Genomic DNA, 12,185 nt, shown 5'->3' with positions numbered 1-12,185 from the left:
TGGTTCATCCCCCACCCTTACTTAGCCCCTGTTGGAGTTGGCACTGGAGTAGGGAGCAGAGGTGGAACCATGAACTGGCCAGGCTCTGGCCTTGGGGCTTAGCACAGCTCCTGGAATGTGTACGCGATCCCTGGAACAGCCTCAAACCCCCATTCTGTCCCACTCCTCTTGGAACCAGGGACAACCATGCCTTGAGACACACCCTCTGCACTGTTATCCTTGGCAACTGTTGTTAATTAATATTAAAACAGCCAGATAACAAAGAGACAGTTAAAGTGGCGTGATATAGTGACGAAAGTCCCCTCCAGGCAACTGGGAGAATGAATGGCTCACTCCAGAGCCTGACAGAGGACAGAGATTTAAGACTTTCCTCTGTTCACCTCACCGTTCCTCTTCTCCTCCTCTCACATCTCTCCTTTGACCCTGGACCAGGCCTGTCCCACTGGCCAACCCTGGCTGGGATCCCTGGGTGGTGTCCCCCCAAAAACCAGGGTTCTGGCACATGGTATATACCATCTGTTCCCTACTGATAGGGATCTTTGAGGCCTCCCTTGGGATCCTGCTATCACCAGGATGGGCCAGGACCTTGGCCCCTATTGCCAAGTCTGAGCTGCTGATAATGCTGCAAGGCCATTTATGTGGCCACCTGCCCAAGATAGCTGTAGAGAGGAACTTACTCCATACTCTTGTCACCCCACCTGTCTCCTGTGTTCCATGGACCCTGATTGGAAGAGCTGTTCAGCCTGGGTGTAGACAAAGGAGGCCTGCCTTTGTACAGGGATGACTCTCCTCTAGTACCTCCTGGCTCTCTCCTTGTTCCATGGCTGGCACCATGAACCTAGTCTCTTTCTGTCTGTCTTAGGTGTTATCATTCAGTTCCTCCAGAAACAGAAACAGACCCCAAGACAAAGATCCCAATGCGAACAATTTATTTGGAAGATGACCCAAGGTGACAGCAGTAGGTGGAAAGGTAGAGCTAGAGGTTGGAAGGAAGACAACTGAAGTGATTCAAGAAGAGCTGCTGTCCCTAGGAACCTTCAGGAGATGATAGGAACCCACTCCAGAGTGTTCCTTCCAAAGAACAAAGATGTGGGCATTTTTCCTACCTACACTGGTCACTGATTGAGGACACTCCTAAAAGTTTTAGACCCAATCACATGTAGCCAGCACATGTCTGGGTCAAGAACCTTTGCTAAAGGCAGTTGCACTTGCTTGTGATCAAAACTACTCAGGAGTTTGCTGCAAGAGGATTGCAAGTTCAAGGCCAGCCTGGGCAACTTAGCAAGAATGTCTCAAAACAAAAAGGATGTAACACAGTTACAGAGCACTTGTGGAGCATGTGCAAGGCACTGTTTTCAATTACCAGTGAAAGAGAAAAGAAAAAAATGAGAAAGAAAGCAAGAAAGAACGCTGATAGCAAGAAATCACTCAATTGGCTTACCAGGACCACATGTACTAGGTCACGGGCTCCTTACCTGCTGCAGTAGGTCTTCCATATGTCAGCTCCTATCTCTGCCCATGCCACCAGAGCCCAGCTGCTTCCAGCCCAATACCACAGATAGATGCAGCTCAAGTTTATGGTCTCGTGGGGTCTTTCTTGAAACACCAAAAATGTGAAAGCAGCATGGTCTGACGTGGGATATAAAACAACACAAAATCTTACCATCTGCTGTGCACCTGTCCCTCCAGGTCTCACCTGGCATATGTGTCAAGTTGTGATTACATGATACGTACACTGGGGCATCCTGCTTTCCCCATTTTTTTTTCAGTACTGGGGGTTGACTGTTGAATCCAGGGGTGCTCTACCACTGAGCTTCACCCCCAGCCCTATCTATCTATCTATCTATCTATCTATCTATCTATCTATCTATCTAGTACCAGGGATTGAATCCAGGGTCACTTAACCACTGAGCCACATCCCTAGCCCTTTTTCATACTTTATTTAGAGATAGGATCACACTGAGTTGTTTAGGGCCTCACTAAGTTGCTGAGGCTGGCTTTGACCTTGCGATCCTCCTGCTTCAGCCTCTTAAACTGCTGGGATTACAGGAGTGCACCACCATGCTCAGCCAGCCCTTTTTATTTTATTTTTTTATATTTATTTTGTAGGTGTGGATGGACACAACATAATGCCTTTATTTTTATGTGGTACTGAGGATCAAACCCAGGTCCCACTCATGCTAGGTGAGCGCTCTATGCCGAGTCATAATCCCAGCCCCAGCCCTTTTTATTTTTGAGATAGGATCTCACTAAATTGCCCCCCAGGTTGGCCTTGAACTTGCAATCCCTACTGCCTCTGCCTCCTGAGTTGCTGGGATTACAGGCATGTGCTTCAGTGCCTAGCTTCCCCTTGACTTTTTAAAATTTTTTTTATTTGTTTTAATTAGTTATACATGACAGTAGAATGCATTTATGCACTTTGATATATCATACATAGATGGAATATAATTTCTCATTTTTCTGAATGTACATGTTGCCGAATCATATTAGTCATGTAGTCACACATATACATACAGTAATAATGTCTGTTTCATTCTACTACCTTTCCTATCCCCACATCCCCTACCCTCCCCTCCCATCACTTCCCTCTACCTAATCTAAGGTAACACTGTTCTTCTCTAGTGCCCCACCTCTGCCTTATTGTGAATTAGCATCCACATTAGAGAAAACATTTGGCTTTTGGTTTTGTGGGATTGGCTTATTTCGCTTAGCATGATATTCTCCAATTCCAACCATTTACTGGCAAATGCCATAATTTCACTCTTCTTTATTTTTTTTTACTCATTTTTTTAAAATTTTTATTATTAGTTGTTCAAAACATTACAAAGCTCTTGACATATCATATTTCATACATTTGATTCAAGCGAATTATGAACACCCATTTTTACCCCGTATACATATTGCAGAATCACATCGGTTACACATCCACTTTTTTACATACTGCCATACTAGTGTATGTTGTATTCTGCTGCCTTTCCTATCCTCTACTATCCCCCCTCCCCTCCCCTCCCCTCACTCTTCTTTAAAGCTGAGTAATATTCCATTGAGTATATATATCACATTTTCTTTATTCATTCATCTATTGAGGGACACCTAGGTTGGTTCCATAGTCTAGCTATTGTGATATGAGCTGCTATAAACATTGATGTGGCTGCATCACTATAGTATGCTGATTTTAAGTCCTTTAACAAACACTCTTTGCTGCTTTCAATCTCTGATCAGCACATTTATCTTATTTTTTTACATATTTTTTTAGTTGTAGATGGACACAATACCTTTATTTCATTCATATATTTTTATGTGGCGCTGAGGATCGAACCCAGGGTCTTGCACATGCAAGGAGAGTGTTCTACTGCTGAATCACAACCCCAGCCCTCATTTATCTTATTTTTAAATTTTTTTTTAGTTGTAATTGGACACAAGACCTTTTATTTTATTTATTTTTACGTGGTGCTGAGGATTGAACCCAGTGCCTCTCATATGCCAGGCAAACGCTCTACCACTGAGCCACAACCCCAGCCCTAGCACATTTATCTTTGATTATGACCCACAGAGCGATGGATCTTCTACTCTCCTGATGCTAATAGCTGAACTGGTTTTCAATATTTTATTGTTATAACTAAGTTTTGGTTGACTTCTTCATAACTAATGATGTTTCTTCTTTTTTTCATTTATTTCCTCAATTTTCAGAGATGAGATATATGAGTCAAATCACGTTTATGATTATGATTCTCAAGTACAAAGCTAATCATTTCTTCCCTCAGGCTAATCTAGAATTATCAGTGATTATTACATTCTTAGTTATTGGTGTCTAATTAAGGATAGATACCAACCTGGATGACAGGCACACAGTGATTTCCTAAGGCCTTATGACTATCTCCACTGATACCAGCAACTATAGGCAGTGTCTCACTCCATCATGTACGATGTTTATTAGTCTTTACTAACTTAATAACTGTAAAAAGACACCTCATTTTTGGAAAATCTCATGAGGGGCAGAGTTCTTAGTGCTAAGAATTGATCCCAGGACTTTATGTCTGCTAAACACATTTTCTAAAGCTGAATTATACCCCTAACCCCCAATTCCTCATTTTTAACTTTCTCTTTTTGAATATTGCAGAAATGTAGTCCAGAGAATGTCCCAAAGATGCACTCATCACCAAGTCAGGGAACACACCCTGAAGCAAAGTAGCCCTCTGTGGCTGGATCTGGGGTGGATGCTAAGCAGAGTCTGCCCAGCTAATGTGTAGACAGGCCCTATAGATATAAAGATAGTTTGCTTCTCTGCACTTCAGCAGCATTCAGAGGGTTTGGGGGTCCAGGCAGTAAGGCAGGGTAGGTGGTATTGATAAATCAGTCACTTGACTGGAGCCCTGGTTACCATTACTGGGCATGTGTGCATTCTCTGGCCAGTATGAATTTGAATAGTCGCAACCCCACTTCTGGCTCTTTTGGGATAACCAATTTACCATAGCACCTTTGTCTTCTTTTCTTTCTTTCTTTCTTTTTAATATTTTTTTAATATTTATTTTTTAGGTGTAGATGGACACCACACAATGCCTTTATTTTTATGTGGTGCTGAGGATAAAACCTGGGTCCCGCCCATGCTAGGCGAGTGTTCCACCACTGAGCCACAATCCCAGCCCTGTCTTCTTTGCTATTGGGACCAAGACTCTATATTTTGTGAAGGACTGTGCCTACAATTCAAAAGAAAGAGAGGCTGCTCCCTGCTTTCCCAGACCACTTTGCAACTAGCAGTGGCCATGTGATCTAGTTCTGAATTTCCTCATTAAAGGAGATGTATGCAGCTGTATGGTACTCCAGCCTTCCTTCCTTTTCACTGTTCTAGATGTTGATGGAAAGTCTGGAGCTGTAGCAACTATATTTTTGTCCTGAGGCATCAAACATGAGGGAAAAAAAAATAAAGAAGTGCCATAAGAAAAATGGCAGATTAGGAAGCTCCAAGCTCTTATTCATTCCCAGACACACTGACAACACAATCAGAAATGTCATAACAAACTTTGTAGTATCTCCAGGAAACAAAGGTCTATAGCAACCAAGCAATCAAAAAAATGCCAACTTGAAAACACTAGAAAGGTTTTACACGCCCACTTGCCCCACCTCCTTCCCAACATGACAGCAGCCTTGCCCTTAAAGCAATAGCAGCACAGTTCCCACTTCCCTCCCTTGATCCAGAGGGAGCAAGGAAGGACTTTCCCATCCCCACCCCCTGCCACCTGGTACTGAAGATTGAATCCAGGGGTACCTACCACTAGGCAACACCTCCAGCCCTTTTATTTTTTTTTTTTTTTGAGACAGGGTCTCACTAAGTTGCTGGGGTTGGCCTGGAATTTGCAAACCTGCCTGGGCCTCCAAAGTAACTGGGATTATATGAATGTGCCACTGTGCCCAGCAAGGCAGATTTTTTTGGCAAATTTTTGTTTAAATTTTTCTGACCTGTATCTAGGGGATACCTGTAGGACCAATGCAAACATTCCAATGCTCAGAAAGCATTTCTGGGTCAAGATAATACAGGTAGAGACATACAATAGAACTTTTGTGAAATAGAAGCTTGAAAAGTAGGACATTCATAAGTAGCTATGCTTACAGAGAATTTGGAAAGCCACATGAATACCCAGGGCAGGACACAGGCTCAAAAAAGACTTGAAAAGCCCTTAAGCTTTCACCTCAGGCTGATCCCTGGGCTCAGAGCAAACCTACCTAAGTATAAAAGTTTCACAGCAATCAGAAAAAACTGTGAGAGGTATGTTTTTTCATTTGATTGTTTTTATGTTTCTCTGTCTTTTCGTGTACGTGTGTGTGTGTGTGTGGGGGGGCTTCGTTTAGCCTTTGACATTCAAGGCATTTTCTGTAAGTCAGGCATGGTGCCTTGCACCAGTAGACCACATTTTTCTCAAGAATGTATGGAATGTTCCCAGGGTAGACAATATGTTAGGCCACCAAAACAAAAACAAACAAACAAAAAAAAAACACCACCAACAAAAAACCTTAATATACTTAGAATGATTGAAATCATAGTAGAAAGTATCTTTTCTCATCACAGTGGAATTAAACTAGAACTCTATAGCAGAAGGAAAAACTGAAAAATTCATAAGTACATGGAAATTTAAGAACATACTTTTTGCCACAAATGGATTAAATAATAAACCACAGGGAAATTTTAAAATATCTTGTAATAGATGAAAGTGAAAATATGGCATACCACATGCGAACAAAGCTGGGCTAAGAGGGAAATTTTTAGCTCTAAATAATACATCAGAAAAGAAGAGCTGGGCACAATGGTGCACACCTATAATCCCAGATATGTGGGAGGATTGCAATTTTGAGGCCAGACTTGGCAACTTTGGAAGACCCTGTCTCTAAATAAATAAATAAAACAAAACAAGGTTGGGTGTAGCTCAGTGATAAAGTGAAACTGTACTGCAAAAGAAAAAATAAAAGAAGAAGACTTCAAGTCAATTTTCTCACTGTACAATTTAAGGAAACAGAGAAAGAAAAACTAAGCCAAAAGTACAAGGAAGGAAATAATAAAGATTAGAATGGAGATAAATGAAATAGAGAACAATAAAGAACAGTAATGAAACCAAATTTTGTTCCTTGAAGAGATCAGCAAAATTGACGGACTATTAGCTAGAGTTACTAATAAAAATAGGGATAAGACTAAAATTATTAAAATCATAAATGAAAGAGGGTAAGCTACATATGGTTGCATATGCCAGTAGTCCCTGCTATCCTGAACACTGAGGCAGGAGGATAGCTTGAGTTCAGAAGTTCCTAGCCAGCCTGGGAAACACAGGGAAGCCCTGTGTCTCAAAAAAGAAAAAAGAAAGAAAGAAAGAAAGGAAGGAAGGAAGGAAGGAAGGAAGGAAGGAAGGAAGGAAGGAAGAAATAAGAGTTGTCAGTTGGATTCTTAGGGACTGAGGGTAGAGCTCAGTGGTGGAGTATATGCTTAGCATGTGTGTGAGGCTCTGAGTTGAATCCCCAGCATGTGTGCATGTGTGCACATATTGGCAAAGAGATGAAGTAGGAAATTTACAGAAATAAAAAACATAAGATAATACTATGAACAACTATATGGCAACAAATTGACTAACCTAGAATAAATGAACAAACTGCTAAACATTCAGTTACCAAGGATGACTCAAGAAGAGATGGGAGATCGGGGGTTGTGGCTCAGTGGTAGAACGCTTGCCTAGCATGTGAGGCACTGGGTTTGATCCCCGGCACCACATAAAAATAAACAAATAAAAAATAAAGGCATTGTGTCCATCTACAATTAAAACAAAAATATATTTAAAAAAAAGAGATGAGAAACCTGAATAGACCCATAAGTAGCAAGTAAATTGAAAGTGATTTTAAAACTCTCCCTGAAAAAAATATTTCAGATGACTTCACTGGTGAATTCTACCAAACATTTGCAGAATTAATATCAATCCTTCTCAAACTCTCCTAAAATATTGAAGAGGAAAGAACACTTTATAACTCATTTGCTATAGTTTGGATTTGGTTTGGGTATGTCACCTAAGGGTTCATGTGTTGGAGGCTTGGTCTCCGGTGTGGTGATATGAAATGAACTGGGACCTTTAAGAGATGGGACCTAGTGGGAGGTCCTTAGGTCATTGGGGGAACTATCATCATCTGAAGGATTCGGGTAATTTTCATGGGAATTCTGAGGTCACACAAGAGAAAAGTGTTATAAAATCCTGAGCCTGACACCTGAATCTGTTTCTGGCTTCCTGCTTTACCATGATTTCTCCCTCTTGCTTGTGTTCCCACCATTCTGATTCAACATATCATCTATACCAGGGCTGGCATTATGCTGTTTGGACTTAGAGCTTCCAAAACCTCTTTTTTTTTTAAATCAAGTTACTCAGCCTCAAGTATTTTATTATAGTAATGAAAACTGACTAATACATAATTTTGTGATGCCATTCTCGTAAAATCCTGATCATACTATATCCTTATACCAAAACCAAAGTCACTACAAGAAAACTACAGGCCACTATCTTTTATTAATATTGAATAAATGCTCAACAAAATACTAGCAAACCAAATCCAAGAGCATGTTAAAAGGATTACACACCATGACAAGTGGAATTTATTCCTGGGATATAAAAATAGTTCAACAGGGCTGGGGATGTGGCTCAAGCGGTAGCGCGCTAGCCTGGCATGCGTGCGGCCCAGGTTCGATCCTCAGCACCACATACCAACAAAGATGTTGTGTCCGCCGATAACTAAAAAATAAATATTAAAATTCTCTCTCTCCCTCTCTCTCTCTCACTCTCTCTTTAAATAAATAAATAAATAAACAAACAAACAAATAAATAAATAAATAAAATAAAAATAGTTCAACATAGGAAATCAATTTATGTAATACACTACATTAATAGAAAAAATATATGATCATCTCAATTGATGCAGAAGAGAAATTTGACAAAATCTAACATATTTTCATAATAAAAAATACTCAGAAAACCAGGACTACAAGGAACTTCCTCAGCATGATAGAGGGCACATATGACGGGGAAAAAACTAAGGCTAATATCATACTTACTGGAGAAAGACTGAAAGTCCTCTTCCTAAGATTACCAATAAGACAAGAATGCCCACTTCATCATTTCTATTCAAAATAGTATTAGAATATCTAGTCAGAGAAATTTGGCAAGAAAAAGAAATTAAAGGCACCCAAATTAGAAGAGAAAAGAGGCTGAGACAGGAGGATTGCAAGTTCAAGGCCAGCCTCAGCAATTTAGTGAGGCCCTACATAACTTAGTGAGACTCTGTCTCAAAATAAAATAATCTTGGGCTGGGGATGTGGCTCAAGCGGTAGTGCGCTCGCCTGGCGTGCATGCGGCCCAGGTTTGATCCTCAGCGCCACATACAAAAAAAGATGTTGTGTCCGCTGAAAACTAAAAAATAAATATTAAAAAGTTCTCTCTCTCTTTTTTTATTTTATTTTTTTTATTGTTGGTTGTTCAAAACATTACATAGTTCTTGACATATCATATTTCACACTTTGATTCAAGTGGGTTATGAACTCCCATTTTTACCCCGTGTACAGATTGCAGAATCACATCAGTTACACTTCCATTGATTTACATATTGCCATACTAGTGTCTGTTGTATTCTGCTGCCTTTCCTATCCTCTACTATCCCCCCTCTATCTCTCTTTTTTAAAAATTTACAAAAAAATAAATAAAATAATCTCTAGTTGCAGATAACATGATCTTAGTTATAAAAACCGCTGAAACATCCTATAATTAATGATTTTCACTAAGTTGCAGGATTCAAAAAAAGACACAAAAACCAGTTGCATTTCTATATACCAACAATGATCACCAGTCCAAACAGCAAAGTAAGAAAACAATTGCATTTACTATAGCATCAAAAAGAACCAAATAATTAGGAATAAATTTAAACAAATATGAAAGACCTGCACACTGAAAACTACAAAAACACCAAAAGAAATTAAAGAAGACAGAAAGAAATGGAAATTTCATGTCATGGATTAGAAGACTTTAATATTGCTAATATTGACAATACTACCCAAAGTTATCTACAGATTCAATGCAATCCCTATTATAATCCCTAAAGTGTTTTTTTTTTTTTGAGGGCGGGGTAGGGGTTGTCAGGGATTGAACCCAGGGGTGCTTTATCACTGAGCCATATCCCCAGCCCTTTTTATTCATATTTTTTTTAAAAATTTTAGGTTGCTGAGGCTGGCCTCAAACTTGTAATCCTCCTGCCTCATTCTCCTGAGTTGCTGGAATTACAGGTGTGAGCTACTACACCTGGCAAACTGATCACTATTGATCTGAAATTTGAATCTACCTCCATGTCCATACTTCCCCTGGCTACCCTGAGAAGTGACAGGGAAATCCCTAACAGTCCTGAACTAGGGTCTTCCATTCCTTTTCAGACTGGAGTCCAACAGATTGAGAAGCTTCCCACATCACACACCACACAGTTGAATGATGGTGTTGAGCTAAATATTTAATTTAAGGGCTGGGGTTGTGGCTCAGCAGTAGAGCGGGCACCTAGCACACGTGGGGCCCTGGGTTCGATCCTCAGCACCACATAAAAATAAATAAAAAGTTATTGTGTCCAACTACAACTAAAAAATAAATATAAAAAATATTTAATTTAAGCCTCAGTTCGCCCAACCTATAAAATGGGTGTGTGTGATGGATCTCAAATTGTGCTCTAAGGACCAGCAGAAAATACAGAATCCCACCTTAGACCTCCAGAACAAGCACCTGCATTTTAAGAAGATTCTTATGTAATTTAGTGTACATGGGAATTTTGGGGGATGTTGCATCAAGACTCACTCAAGAGTAGAATCAGGAGGTATCAGAACAGAGTTGGGCTGCTTCAGTGATGCATGTATGTGCCACAACAGCCCTCAGTGGGCACCGCAAGGGGCATTTTTACACCCCGACACAAGGGTATGTGCATGGTGTGCTGCCACCTGTGGAAGCAGCTCTTGAGGTTCTCACTTGAAGACCTCTCAAAGTGCCTGGACATCCTTGCCCTTGATGCTTTCTATGCCAACTCTACTCATTCTTGGCAGGTTTGTGGGCAGACAGGTGGGTGAACAGACAGGTTAGATCTGTCAAGTTCTGAAGGTGTTTTGAGAGGAATAAACAGTGTACATCTGCCCAGCATGGTGCCTGGCACACAGCAAGTCTATTGATGAGGGCACCTCACCCTCTGAAATGAATGACCACTTCTTCTCAAAGGCTTGTGAAAAATGACTGTCCTAAGTGGACATAAAGCCACTCAGTCCATTTCAAAAGCTGTGTACCTCATGGTAATTAACTTTTGTGGGGGAAAAGAGGATGACATTTAGCCAGCAAACCTCTGATGAAATAACTTTTTATCAAAATTGCCTCCCGAGGACACTAACCTTGAAGGCCAAGTTCCACAATGAGTTCCCCAAAAGCTGAGTCATTTATCCTCAGCAGATGGGGAAAAGAATTAACTGGGATATATATAGAAACGCATCAGAACCTTCTATGCTCTGGGTCCAGAGGTTTCCAGGCACACCCTGCCCTCCTTCTGTTATCATCACAGTCACCTTGGTTATTAGATCAAGGTGCTCCCCCTTACTGGAGACTGAACCCAGGGTCTCACACATGCTAGGCAAGTACCCTACCGCTGACTTACAGCCCCAACCCTTTTAAATTTTGAAACAGGGCCTCACAAAATTGCCCAGGATGGCCTCAAACTTTAATTCTTCTGCCTTAGCCTCCCAAGCAGCTGAGTTACAGGTATGCACCACCTTGCCTAGTTCCTTTCACTTTGTGTGGCAGGGTGTGTGGGTGTTACTGGTAATTCACTCTACTTAAGTGTATGAAACTGTGCTAGCCCAGAAACTGAGCTATAGCTCCAGATCTTTATTACTTTTTGAAGACAGGGCCTCACAGAACTGCACAGTATGGCATTGAATTTGCAATCCTCTTGCTTCAGCCTCCTGAGCTGCTGGGTTACAGGCATGTACCACCATCCGTGGTACTTTTTTAACATGTAATTGTGAATTTCCCAAAGTAAATCAAGTCACATACTTTTGTGACAACTACTCTGGTCTTTTTATCTTCAAATGTGCTAGACTTCCTCCCTGCAGGGAATTCACGTGTGGTTCTCTTTACCAGAATTGCTGCCCAGCCTCTTTATATATGTGCACTGCCTAATACATTACCTTCACTCCTGTTCCCAGCTGAGTACCTGCTCCCAACAGGCTCAAGTGCTGACAAGACAGATGGCTTAAGCCCCAGTGTGTGGAGACAACTGGAACTCAGTGCAACTTGATTCCTGATCTCCATAAAACTCCGATGTACACAGACCATGTCTTCTTTACCCAATTCTATACCCTTGCACGTGGCCCAGACATACAGGGGCTCATTCAGGCTTGAGTGTATGAAACTGTGCTAGCCCAAAGTGAAGATGAGACTGAACTCCCAACCTTTCTGCTTGAAGCCTGAGGCTTCAAGTATGTGCTGCCCTCTTCTTCCTTTCTAGGCCTACATGACCCAGTGCCTCCTGGCCCTAGGGTAGCCCCTGATTTATGTGTCCATCTTGTATATACCCTCATCCCAGGCCTATCCTGTCCTACTTTGGATACATTTGTGTGAGGCTAAAGACCAAGGATTCATTCAGAAATCTGA

Source organism: Spermophilus citellus (assembly GCF_964194105.1).
Source record: "Spermophilus citellus genome assembly, chromosome: 3".
NCBI lineage: Eukaryota > Metazoa > Chordata > Mammalia > Rodentia > Sciuridae > Spermophilus > Spermophilus citellus.
This window is presented reverse-complemented; position numbering follows the sequence as displayed.